We start from the raw sequence: 12,279 nt of genomic DNA, 5'->3' as shown, positions 1-12,279 counted from the left end.
ATAATTCAATGATTTTATGTGCAACCATAATAATCCAGTATGAGAACATTCTCATCACCTTAAAAAGTTCCCTTCCGCCCACTGACAGTTACCTCTTGGTCCTATCCTCTACACGAGGTCACAAATGATCTCTCTGCATCTATAAACTTGCCTTTTATAGACATTTCAACATAAATGTAATCTTATAATACATGGCCTTTTGCACCCGGCATCTTTCACTTAGCATAATGCTTTTGAGGCTTTCCAAATTGCAGCGGGTTTCAGTGGCTCTTCTCTTTTCATTACAGAATAGTACTCAGTAGCGTGGATATACCACATCTTGTTCACCCGTTCAGTCGTTAATAGGCATTTATGTCATTTCTAGCTTTTAGGTATTATGAATACTGTTGCTGTCATGAATATTCACATACGTGCATTTCTGTGAATATATGCTTTCATTCGTTTCTTTAAAGGAAATACCGGTAAGTAGGAAGCGGAATCTTATGGTTAGCGTATGTTTAACTTCAAGAAATGGTTTTACAAAGTGACCATACCATTTGGAAGTTTTGCCAGCAATGAATAAACGTTCCAGTTTCTCCACATCTTTGTGAATACTCGATAGTCTTGGTCTTGTTGTTTATAACCATTCTAAGAATGTGTTGTGGTATCTTATTGTGGTTTTAAATTGCCTTTCGTTAGTGATGAATAATATTAGCTTCATTTCATATACTTATTACCCACTAATATATCTTTTTTGGTGAAATGTCTATTCAAATCTTTTACCCGTTATTTAACTGGGTTATTTGCTTTCACATTATTGAGTTTTAAGAGTTCTTTATATAGGGGCACCTGGGTGGCTCAGTTGGTTGAGTGACCTACTTTGGCTCAGGTCATGGTCTCACAGATTGTGGGTTCTACCCTCCCATCGGGCTCTGTGCTGAGAGCTCAGAGCCTGGAGCCTGCTTCGGATTCTGTGTCTCCCTCTCTCTCTGCCCCTCCCTCACTCATGCTCTGTCTCTCTCTCTCTCTCTCTCAGAAATAAATAAACATAAAGAAATTTTTTAAGAGTTCTTTATATATCTAGGATACTAGTCCTTTTTCAAATACATAACATGCACATATACTCTCTCTGTCTCTAGATTTCCGTGTCCTTACTAGATTTGATGGAGTACAGAAGTTTTTAATTTCAATGAAGTGCAGTTTATCAAGGTTATCTTACATGAGGTCATGGTTTGACGTTTTACACAAGAAATCTTTTCCTAATTCAAAATCACAAAGAGTCTCATTTTGAGTTAATGTTTGTATACAATCTGAGGTAAGAGTCTAAGTTTAGATTTTTACATGTGAATATCCCATTTCACATGTAAATATTCCCTTCCTAATTGAATCATCTTTGCATCTTTGTGAAACATCAAGCCCCATAAACGCAAGATTTTATTTCTTGACCTTTGGTTCTGATCCATTAACGTACATGCCTTGGTTACTGCAGCATTAAGTTTTGAAATAAAAAAATGGAAGTCCTTCAATTTTATTGTTTTTCAAAATTGGTTTGCCTCTTCTAGGTTCTTTGCATCTGTAGATAAATTTTAGGACTACCATATAAATTCTCACAATAGACCTGATGGGATTTTGATAGAGATTACATTGATTTTATGGATTAATTTAGAGGGTATTGCCACGTGGACAATATTGAACCTTCCAATTTATGAACGTGAAATGTCTACTATTTAGATCTTTAGTATATATAGCAATGTTTTTAGTTTTAAATGTATGAATCTTTCATTTCTTTCATTATATTTATTCTCAGTGATTCTATTTGAAACTATTATGAATTAAATTATCTTCTTAATTTTACACTCGAATTGTTTGTTGCTACTATATAGGAATACAATTGGTTTTTGTATATTGATCTTATATCTTGTGACCAGCTTAATTTTGTTTATTAGTTCTATAATTGTTTTGTAAACTCCTTTGGATTTTCTATTTACAGAGTCATGTGATCCCAAAATAAAGATTTATTTTTTCTTTCCATCTTATGTGCTTTTATTTTTTATTTGCCTTTAGTATATTCATTAACATCTCCACTACACTGGTAAACAGAAGTGGTGAAAACAGTCATTCTTGCCTTGTACTCAGTCTTGAGGAAAATTAATTCAATATTTCACAACTAAGATTTCAGTATAGGTTTTTGTATATTCTTTAAGTCAAGTTGAAGTGGTTCCCTTCTTCTTTTTTTTTTTTTTTTAAAGTAGGCTTCGTGCATCGCGGGGCCCAGCGTGGAACTTGAGCTCATGACCCTGAGACCAAGACCTGAGCTGAGATCAAGAGTCGGATGTTTAACCAACTGAGCAGCCCAGGCATACTAAGGTGGTTCCCTTCTATCTCTAGTTTGTTGGAAACTTTTTTTAAAATCACAATTGGGTCTTGGATATCGTCAAGTGTGTTTTCTATTTTTATTGAAATAATGTGACTTTTTTTTCTCTTTCTTCTACTATCATGGTATGTTACATTAGTGCATTTTCAGATGTAACCCTAAACTCAGGAGGTAAGTTTCAATTGATCATGATGTGTAGTCATTTTTAAATATGTTAATAGGGACTTTTGCATTTGTGAGGAATATTGATCTGTAGACTAGTTTTGTTGCTATTACTTTCTTGTGACATTTTTATCTTTGATAGAGGGTAACACTGGCTTCATAGAATTAATTAGGAAATATTCCCTTTTTCTCTAATTTTCTGAGAGTTTGTAAAGGATTAAAATTATTTTCTTCTCTAAATATTTGTAGAATTCCCTGGTAAAATATTCAGGGCTTGGACTTAATCTTTGTGAAAAGATTTTAAGTTATCAACGCGTTGTCTTTAACTGCTGTGGAACTATTAACATTTTCTATTTTTTCTTGGGTATCTTTTGGTAATCCTGGTTTTGCCCCCCCCCAAAAAATGATCATTTAATTTAAGTTGTCAAATTTGTTGGCAGAATAGTGTCCATAATATTTCCTATGATCTTTAAAATTTCTGTGGAATGAGTAATGATGACCCTATTGCATTCCTGATTCTTATATTTTTTTGTCCTCTCTATTTTATAGAAAGATTTGGCAATCTTGTTGATATCTTCAAGGAACGAACTTTTAGTTTTATTGTTTTTTCTATTAGTTTTCTATTATTTCTTTCTGTGACTTCTGCTTTAACTTTAATTATTTTGTTTCTTCAACTTTACTTTAGGTCTGTTTTTCTTCTTCTAATTCTTTATTATTTTTTTTTTTTTTTAGTGTTTATTTTTTGAGAGAGAGAGATAGAGTGTGAGTGGGGGAGGTGCAGAGAGAGAGGGAGACACAGAATCTGAAGCAGGCTCCAGGCTCCAAGCTGTCGGCACAGAGCCCGACATGGGGCTCGGACCCTCAAGTCATGAGATCATGACCTGAGCCGAAGTCGGCCGCTTAACCGATTGAGCCACTCAGGCGCCCCGTTCTTCTAATTCTTTAAGATGGAAACTTAGGTTACGCCCTGAGACCCTTCTTTTCTCATGTAAGCCCTTTAAGTTATTTTAAAAATCTATCTCTGTGAATTTTGGTATGTTGTATTTTTCTTTTCCTTAGTTTCAAAATATTTTCTAATTTTCTTCTTTATGTCTTCTTTGACCCATGGGCTGTTTAGAAGCGTGTTTTTAAATTTCCAACATATGGGGATTATAAATCTCCAATGGTTGATTTCTAATTTACTTTCATTGTGCTCAGCGAACATTTCTTTCTATGATTCCAATTCTTTTAAATAATAGGCTTTTAAACTTACCTAGCTCAAGAAATTTCTTGGATAATGTTTAAGGTGGTCTTGAAAAAAATACGCATTTTCAGCAGCCATTGGGTAGCATGTTGTATGTTGTTTCATTAGATTGAGTTGATTGATAATGTTGTTCATCTCTTCATTCTTCCTAATTTTCTGCCTAGCTATTCTTTCAATTATTGAAAGTAGGTATTGGAATCATTTTTCCATTTTATGTATTTGTAGGTTTTATTGGTAGGTACATAAGAATTTATCATTGTTAAGCCTTCTTCATTTTTCTCTCTTTATCTGATGATATTTTTCATCTTGAAGTCAATTTTCTCTGATATTAATATAGCTAGCTCTCTTATGATTACTGTTTATATGGCACATCTACGTCTCTCTTTTACTTTCAAACTACTTGTATCTTTGAGTCTATACATGTGTTTTATGGATAGCATATACATAATATTTTTTTACGTCTAGTCTGATAATCTTTGTCTTTCTATTGTGGTAGTTAGACCATCCACACTTAATGGAATTACTGGCATGACTGACTTTACAGATGCTATGTTCTGCTATGTTTTCTTTATTCTCCTGTCTTTTTGTTGTTGTTTTTCCTTTGTCCTTTCACTACTCTCTTTTATTGTAAATAAATATTTCTAGTCAACCACTTTAATTTTATTCTTAAGTTTTTTACTATGTTTGTTTTCTTAATGGTTGCTTTAGAGATTAAGTGTGAGTTGATTCATTAACATTCATCTGAGAATCACACTCTGATTTTAGGTTAGATTTGCCAGTTGCCTCAATGTTGGGTGTTCAAGACAGCTGTGGGCAATCTCTCTGCCGACACAGAAATTGTCCCAATTCTGAGCTCTTGGGAATGGGGACATATTACCAGCTTTACTACTGACTTTCTGTGTATGCCTCAGAGAGTGGAATCTCCCTCTTTTGTGACCTTCTAGGTTCTACTTTATAATAACTATCTCATTTATAGGGCTTACATAAGAACCAATTAAAAATAATTTCTAGAGAGAAAAACCGTGGATACCCAAATGAAGCTATCCTTCACATTTTCAGATGTATTTATGGCTGCATACATCAGTCTAATACGAAAGCACACTCAGTTCTTACCAGTATAGTGAGTCACTCAGACAATTCTTTGCTCTGTTTTGAGCCTGCACTGTAACTCTTAAAACCTCTGCAAGGCTTGACAGACAAGACCTTGGAACAAATAAAACAATGCCAAAAATAATGTGATTTAGTGGTAGCACCAATCCTGTATTTATAGTGATTCACATTTAGATTTTGAATGGATTATTCAATTACTACCTACTGTGCTCAGACCAAGCTCTAATGTGGCAATTTTATATCTATCCTAATGAAATGGGCTCTGCCCAGATCCGTGGGGGATCATTGGCATTAAAGCAACAAAGCAGATACATCTTTCTCCTCTAGCTTATACCATTATGGAAGAGACAATGGCTCATACACAGCCGACAGAGGGAACAGAAAGGACAGATTTTAATCTGTATCCCTCTCTAACCTCACTGCAGTTTTATTTTTCAAGAAATACCACCACTATGTATATATCCCAAAGCTTACTCAGAAAACGCTAATCACCTAATGTACTATATACTACGTAAGAAGCTACTTTATTAAAATCTAATTTTACATCTACTCAGGAAACATGTTCATTACATGTTTTTATAATTAATTATGCTTCAACATAATAGAAGCAAGAGTATGCATTTTCAATGAACTCTCAGTAGTCACATTGATTAAAGTTAACTTAACGGTCTACTCATTAATGGCAGCATTGAATTTCAGTGTTTGTTTCCCTAACATCATGAATAACAGTAAAGCCAATGATCCCTAGACCAGTAACATGGATGTATGGGTCAGAAAACTAAAGAAGACTCTTTTCCTTTTGACGAATAGTAAGCCTTCGTATAACAATCATATAAACACAAAGTGCACCAAGTTAATTGTGATTGTATTGTGCAGTATAGTCATTTTACTACTAATTGATTCTTTTTCTATGCATATTTCAACATTTCGATTGTGTATGCCGGGTGAAAAGTGGCCCTTTTTCTAGACAGTCGATCTGATTATGTTCTTTGATTTAGTTTTAATAGAGTTTACCGATGATGGTCTTAAGTATGGGGTGTCTGAAAGTTGTTAATATCACGGACGAGAAGTCGGAAGCTTGCCGGTTGCCTGACCACACAGGACAGTTCTGGAATGGCAGCTCTTCAGAGGAAGAGCTGTCTTCCCGACAGGAGAAATGCAAGCTGAGATTTTTAGAGTTCAATGCCAAGTCAGACGCTGAATCCAGCTCGGCCAAGTATTAGCTGTGCATCTTGGGGAAATAGTAAGCCCTCTCCACGCTTAATTTCCTCACAATGCCTGACTTTTCGAGTGGCCATAAAGACTAAATGACATAATTATACATAAAGTGCTACAGGCCATGTGTGGAGTGTGGCAATGTTACCAGATACTATAATTATGACATGTATTTTTAGGACAGAAATACAACTCTAGCCTTGAACGGTTACATTATCTCTGTGGGCCCGAGTTGCCTCATACAAAAAATGCAGGGCTGGCATTGAATGACTTTTAATTTTACAGTTCCCTTCTGAGAACGAGAAAAAGTAGCCTCTGACACCCAGAAACCGATCTAACCTCATGGCTAGATGTCAAGGTTCCTACAAACTGATCTAATGCTTACGACTAGGCCAAGTTATGTTTTTGTTGTGGTGGTACACACACACATAAAATCTCACAATCCAGCCGAAACAACATTACACGCAAACCCCAGAATATCAAGCATTCCTTCTTTTGCTAAGTGAGTGAGTGCTATTCTTAATTACAGCTTTGTCTTCACTCTCCTTTATCCTCTCATTAGGTAGGGTTTGTTGAGATGCCCAATCACAGACTTGTCCTCTGACTTTTGGCAATATCCAATCTAGAGCAAGCCCCTGCTTTCTTTGACCTTCTCCCAAATGACCCCCCCAAAAACCCAATCATATGTTAGGTTCTTTCCAACACCCTTTTCCTGAGACACCCCACATTTCTTACTGGTGTGTGTTCTCTCTCACTACAGTGACTAATAGACCCAACTTATCCAACTCAAGGTGTTCATGGTGGTCTTGGCTGAAGACCATGGATACTTACTTTTAAGCAATCACTTAGAGATCCACACCATGTCACTCATCAGCCCCCAGTCCCCCGTGAAGTCCTCGTCTCTGACACCCAACTAGAGTTGACCCTTAGCTTTGTGGCTACGTAGGCCTGTCACCATCACAGTATTACTAGCTTTGGTGGGGAAAGGGAAGAGTCACGGATGACCTCAACACTGTCTCCCAAAAGAGAACACAGACTGACTTCTGCTACACGGGTCAGAGATCAAATCTGGCTTTGCCATTGTCCCCAGTTCCTAAGTTCCCAGTCCTAGGAGCTTTCTTCTAATGCTTCTGTACTTGTAAATAGATAATTTTTGAAAAGCTCAACTTAAAAAAAAAAAAAACTCCAAAAATCAAACTAAAGAAAAAAACAAAAAGACACTGTAATATAAAATCTAGGACATGGAAGCCTGATCGGACAGAAAGTCCTTCTCGTTTGCTTGTAGCTAAGAGAATGGGGCAAAAATATCCATCACCTTTCTCTATCCCTTCCATGCCCCCTTCTCTTCAGGCGCTCATTTCTCTAGGATCTTGGTAAATTTTATCAAGCTCAACCAAATGCTCTACTCAGTCTTTTGCCCACCCACACTCTTCCACTCCATACCGTTCTTGCCCTGCCCTCTGCCCATTGGACGAACGACTCTGTGTCCATCTTTGGGAATGCACCTGAGAGATCCACCACTCCCGCTGCCCCAGAATCTTAGTCCTTGCTGGATTGGAGGCCCTGAATGCCAATTTTCATTTCCCCAGCCATATGAAACTGCCAAATCTCTCAGTCCCAAATTCTGCTTAACTTCTTGGCATCTCACTGCTTACAATTGGCAACTGTCCTGAGCGAAAAGGAGTGGAGAATGTTGGCCTCACTGTAGCATACTTCTCTTTACTCGAGTTTTAGGCCTCAATACCTGGATGCTGTGGTTACTCTCTGACACTTGGGAACAAATGCCTTTTAAGTTTTATTTAGTTTTCTTATTTTTCTTGAGGAGGGACGATCTCACACAAGCTGCTCTACTGTACTTGGAAACAAATGTCAACATCCACCAAGATATATGTCATTTTTCACCAGGGAACCCATCCAAGGTTGGTACAAGCTGTGTCTTATATGTCTGTAAGCAACAAAAACTCTTCCTTACTTGCTCATAAAAGAAATGAATCGAAGGAAGATTCTTTACTGACAACGTAAGAAATGGCTGAGAATCTTGCATTATTTTTTATTTTTGTGTCCCTTTATACTCAAGGTGCAGGTTCCAGGAAGATCTTATTTCCTCTGCTTGTCTAGATGAATGTGGGGACCCACCCATGGGTGGGTCAAGAGACAGCCCACTAATGAAAGTGGGAAATTGAGGTGCTCTTACCAAAAGAAAGGCTTGTTTGTGGGTACTTGGCAATCACAACACACCCACCCAGAGTATTAGGGAAACTGTCATCAAAACAAGGCCCTCATAGAGTCAGGTGCAGTCACATATATGACACATTGCAGTTGGTTTGAAAATATCCTGAGGGACTCAGTGAAAGTGGCTAAGATCCAGACTGTTCTGGGCTGGCTAGCAAAACTCTTCTGGAATGTTCTTTTTCCCCTTCTTCTATTGCCTTTAGCGGATTCGCTGGTCTGGAGGTGAGGATTATTCTTCCTCATCTTTGGACTCCCAGCAGGGACTCACAAAGTAGGCACCCCAGTGAATACTTACGGAAGTCATCAAAACCAGGGGTTAGAAGCAGAACCAAATCCTCAGAACAAGAAGGTCTATGTGGTAAAAATAAACGAACAGGTTTAGAGGCAAAGGAAACAAAGATTTAGAAAGCAGAAGGCCTTACGGATGGAAAATGGACCTGATGCCAGGTATGTGCCATCTGCCAGAAGCCGAGGTAGCTTCTGTGTGTTCCATGTTGTACGTGGGAAGATGGTCTGCGGGCCTGGCGGGAAAACCAGCCCCATGGTTAAACTTAGGTCACGATTAGGTAAGAATTTGGACCAAAGCATCATGGCCGTTCTCAGGGTGATTCTACCCTACACGTCCCAGCATGTTAGGTACATTTTAGGGAAGCAGAGAGCCAGTGTTTGAGGACTATCCTAAACATTTTCTACCTCAGCATTCTCAATAAAGGCTAGAGGATCAACGCGCTTTGCTTTCGTGGAGTTAAAAATCACTACAAGCACAAAGCATAAAACCTTACATGATTTTCACTGCCCTCTTACCTTCAAATTCTAATGTGCACTTGTACTCCATATTAACTCATAGGCTTTTGATTTCAATGCAAAATCACTTTCTTACCTTTTCTTTATATATTTGCTTGTATTTGTTTTAGGGATAAAATATTCAAAATATTCAAAAATCTTAAGTAAACTTCCAGGATTCTGATGTTTTAAAAACTAAGTGGTAGCAAGAAGCAATTTATCATGTTTCCTCAGCAATCACATTGATCTCACATATCATTTAAGGCTTAATGATGATTAAGTGTATTTAGTAAATTCAGGAAGACTTTGAGAAATGGACCTTACTTTTCTGCTGTGTGTACTAAAAGACCCTATGATAAATAATTAAAACACTTGAAGTTTCCGATTTCTCCTGGTCAGGTCCCCAAACCATTTGTTTTTTTTTAACAAATATGGCACAATGTAAACATTTCCATTATGAGATACTTGGGGATAGATCTAAATTGGGCAGACTTCAAATTTCTTTTTTTAAGTTTATTTATTTTGAGGGAGAGGGAGACAGAGAGAGCAAGGGAGGGGCAGAGAGAGGGAGAGAGAATCCCAAGTGACACGGGGCTCGAACTCATGAACCGTGAGATCGTGACCTGAGCCAGAACCAAGAGTCGAACAGTTAACTGACTGGGCCACCCAGGCATCCCAGATTTCAAATTTCTGATAGGCTTAGAGTTGAGGAATCCTGATTTGAGCAGGAATGGAAAAAGTCAGATTAGTTCAAGCCAGTCATTTGAATCCTACCACCAGTAATCTAAGACAGTGTATAGCATTTCCTTAATTCATGAAATTCATGTTTACGGCTAGTCACTGGAAGAGTAAACAGTGTCATTAGTGACGTGTATCCTGCATCAGGCTAAGCGCTTGGCCTGGATTATTGTGCATAGCCTTCTCTCAGCCTACCAAACAGCTACTGCACAATCCCATGTTTCAGACAGGGAAGCTGGGCCTAGGAAGTATTATTTCCCTGATTTTAGGAATGTGCATTCCCAGAGGAAGAGTGGTAAGTAGCTTTGGCCCTACCTGATGGAGCAAGGAATTTAACCTCTTCGGAGGTGCAGCTCGGGGAATTTTTAACTAAGAAGGTGAAACAGGGGGGCACTTAGGTGGTTCCGTTGGTTAAGCATCCAACTGCAGCCCAGGTCATGATCTCATGGCTCATGAAGTCAAGCCCCAGGTCGGGCTCTGTGCTGACAGCTCGGAGCGTGGCGTTTGCTTGGGATTCTGTGTGTGTGTGTCTCTCTCTGCTCCTCCTATGTTTGTGCTCTCTCTCTATCAAAATAAACATTCAAAAAATTAAAAAAAAAGAAAAGAAAAGAAAAGAAGGTGAACCAGGAAGAAATTGTCTTTCTTGGTCAAAACAACAAACTAGCTCCCAAAGGAGGCCTCCCACTTGTATACCTGAATTATTAGGGAGCAAGAGAACTTTACCTGAAAAAGATCTGTTAATGTTACTGCTAACCATATAATAGTCAATAGAGCTTTAAGAAATTCTTACTCTCCTTAAGGTAAAATAGAACAAGATACAGTTCCTGTCCTCAAAGAGATGGAGGACTAGCGGAAGTCCTGTGATATGCCCAGTGCAATTAGGAAGCCAGGTAGAAAGCCAAAGCCATCTCGAGAGGGTAGTGGGGAAGCAGAGGACTCCGTTATGGCAGATTCTAACATTCTTTCTTTCTAGGTTGGGAAAAGGGTTTCTGGAGAAGGCAGCACTGACCTGCACACATAGATGTGAGCCAGCTTCAGTCCGCCTGATCGAAGGGGCAGAGACGTGGAGCAGGACATATATAAAAGAAATGATGAATAGGTCTGTTTGGCTGGGGGCCTGCAGAGGACTAAAATAAATTAAGCCTGAAGCAAGGCCCTGAAGCCAAATTTATGACGGCTTTGAAAGCAAAGATAAGAAAATGGAAAGTCATTGAAGGATCTTAGCTGGGAAGAAGTGTCACCTAAAAATTCTTTTGCAATAAATGGACCCCTACTTGCCCTGTCCCCCCAGATTTCCAAGATTTCCACATTCAGAACATTTGCCCCATCCATAATGTTTTCCTAGTATCTTGTGCACAATATTACCTCTGTCTCTGAACTTCTAGTGTATTGATATGACTTACCCCCACTCATCAGAAAAAGATAAAAATATAGAGTGTCATCATTCTTAACCCCAAGATTCCATCAGTGGGAATCGCGAACACTCAAGGCATTTACAAGGGACCCAAGGGAGAAGCTGGGGTAGGGTGGGGGCATGTAGAGATAAAGAAAGAAAGAAAGAAAGAAAGAAAGAAAGAAAGAAAGGGGCAGAGAGAGAAAATAGAAGGAAGGAAGGGAGGGAGGGAGGGAAGGAGGTAGGGAGGTTGGAAGGAAGAAAGAAAGGACGGAAAAATAAAGAGGCTGCTTTGATTTGCAGGCATGGGGAGCAAAATGCATGGCAACATTAGCAGGTAAGGTCAGGATCAATGTTTCGCAGTGATTTGTGAGCCCCAGGCACTGTACCCAGGCTCAACCACCAGCCTGAGGCCCAGAATCCAGAAGCCGAATGTCAAGGGGACCAGGGCCTCAGGGTTCTGATATGCCCATCAGTCGTTGCAGGAAAAACATTACCATAACAAAACAGGGTATGGAAAACTAATCATCTCTTCCCCTCATTTCAATCAGTTGGAGGCAGCAACACTTCTGAGACTTTGATACCTATAGCGTGAGTGCTTGCCGCCTAGTTGTAATTGTGAAGTAAGAAAGAACCTGACCCTGACTGTCGGGCAGCCATTTCAAAGACATTCACCTCGAGTAAACACCTTGCCAGGTACACAAGGAGATAAAGAGTCGCGGACAGCCCCACCTAACCTAGATTATTGACCGCTTGAGTGACCCCACATTTTCAAAGCTCCCTGTTAGATGTTCTGCAATCATAATAAGAACCACAAGGGCGGCGCCAGCCACAACATTGGCTCTACTCAGGGAAATGTCTGGGGGGCTCCCTCCTAGTGATAGGGGCTCTAGGACAGTGCCCCAGGCATTCCTGGCCAAGAGCATCACCATCTATAGACAGAGATGGACACAAAACAATATCTTTACATACAATACAGATATGGGGGGAAATACAATGTTACTAGCCACTATTTTCAGTTCATGTTGGAAGAATCTTCTATCCCTAACC

Source organism: Acinonyx jubatus, chromosome D4 (genome assembly GCF_027475565.1).
Source record: "Acinonyx jubatus isolate Ajub_Pintada_27869175 chromosome D4, VMU_Ajub_asm_v1.0, whole genome shotgun sequence".
NCBI lineage: Eukaryota > Metazoa > Chordata > Mammalia > Carnivora > Felidae > Acinonyx > Acinonyx jubatus.
Note: the sequence above shows the minus strand (reverse complement) of the source record.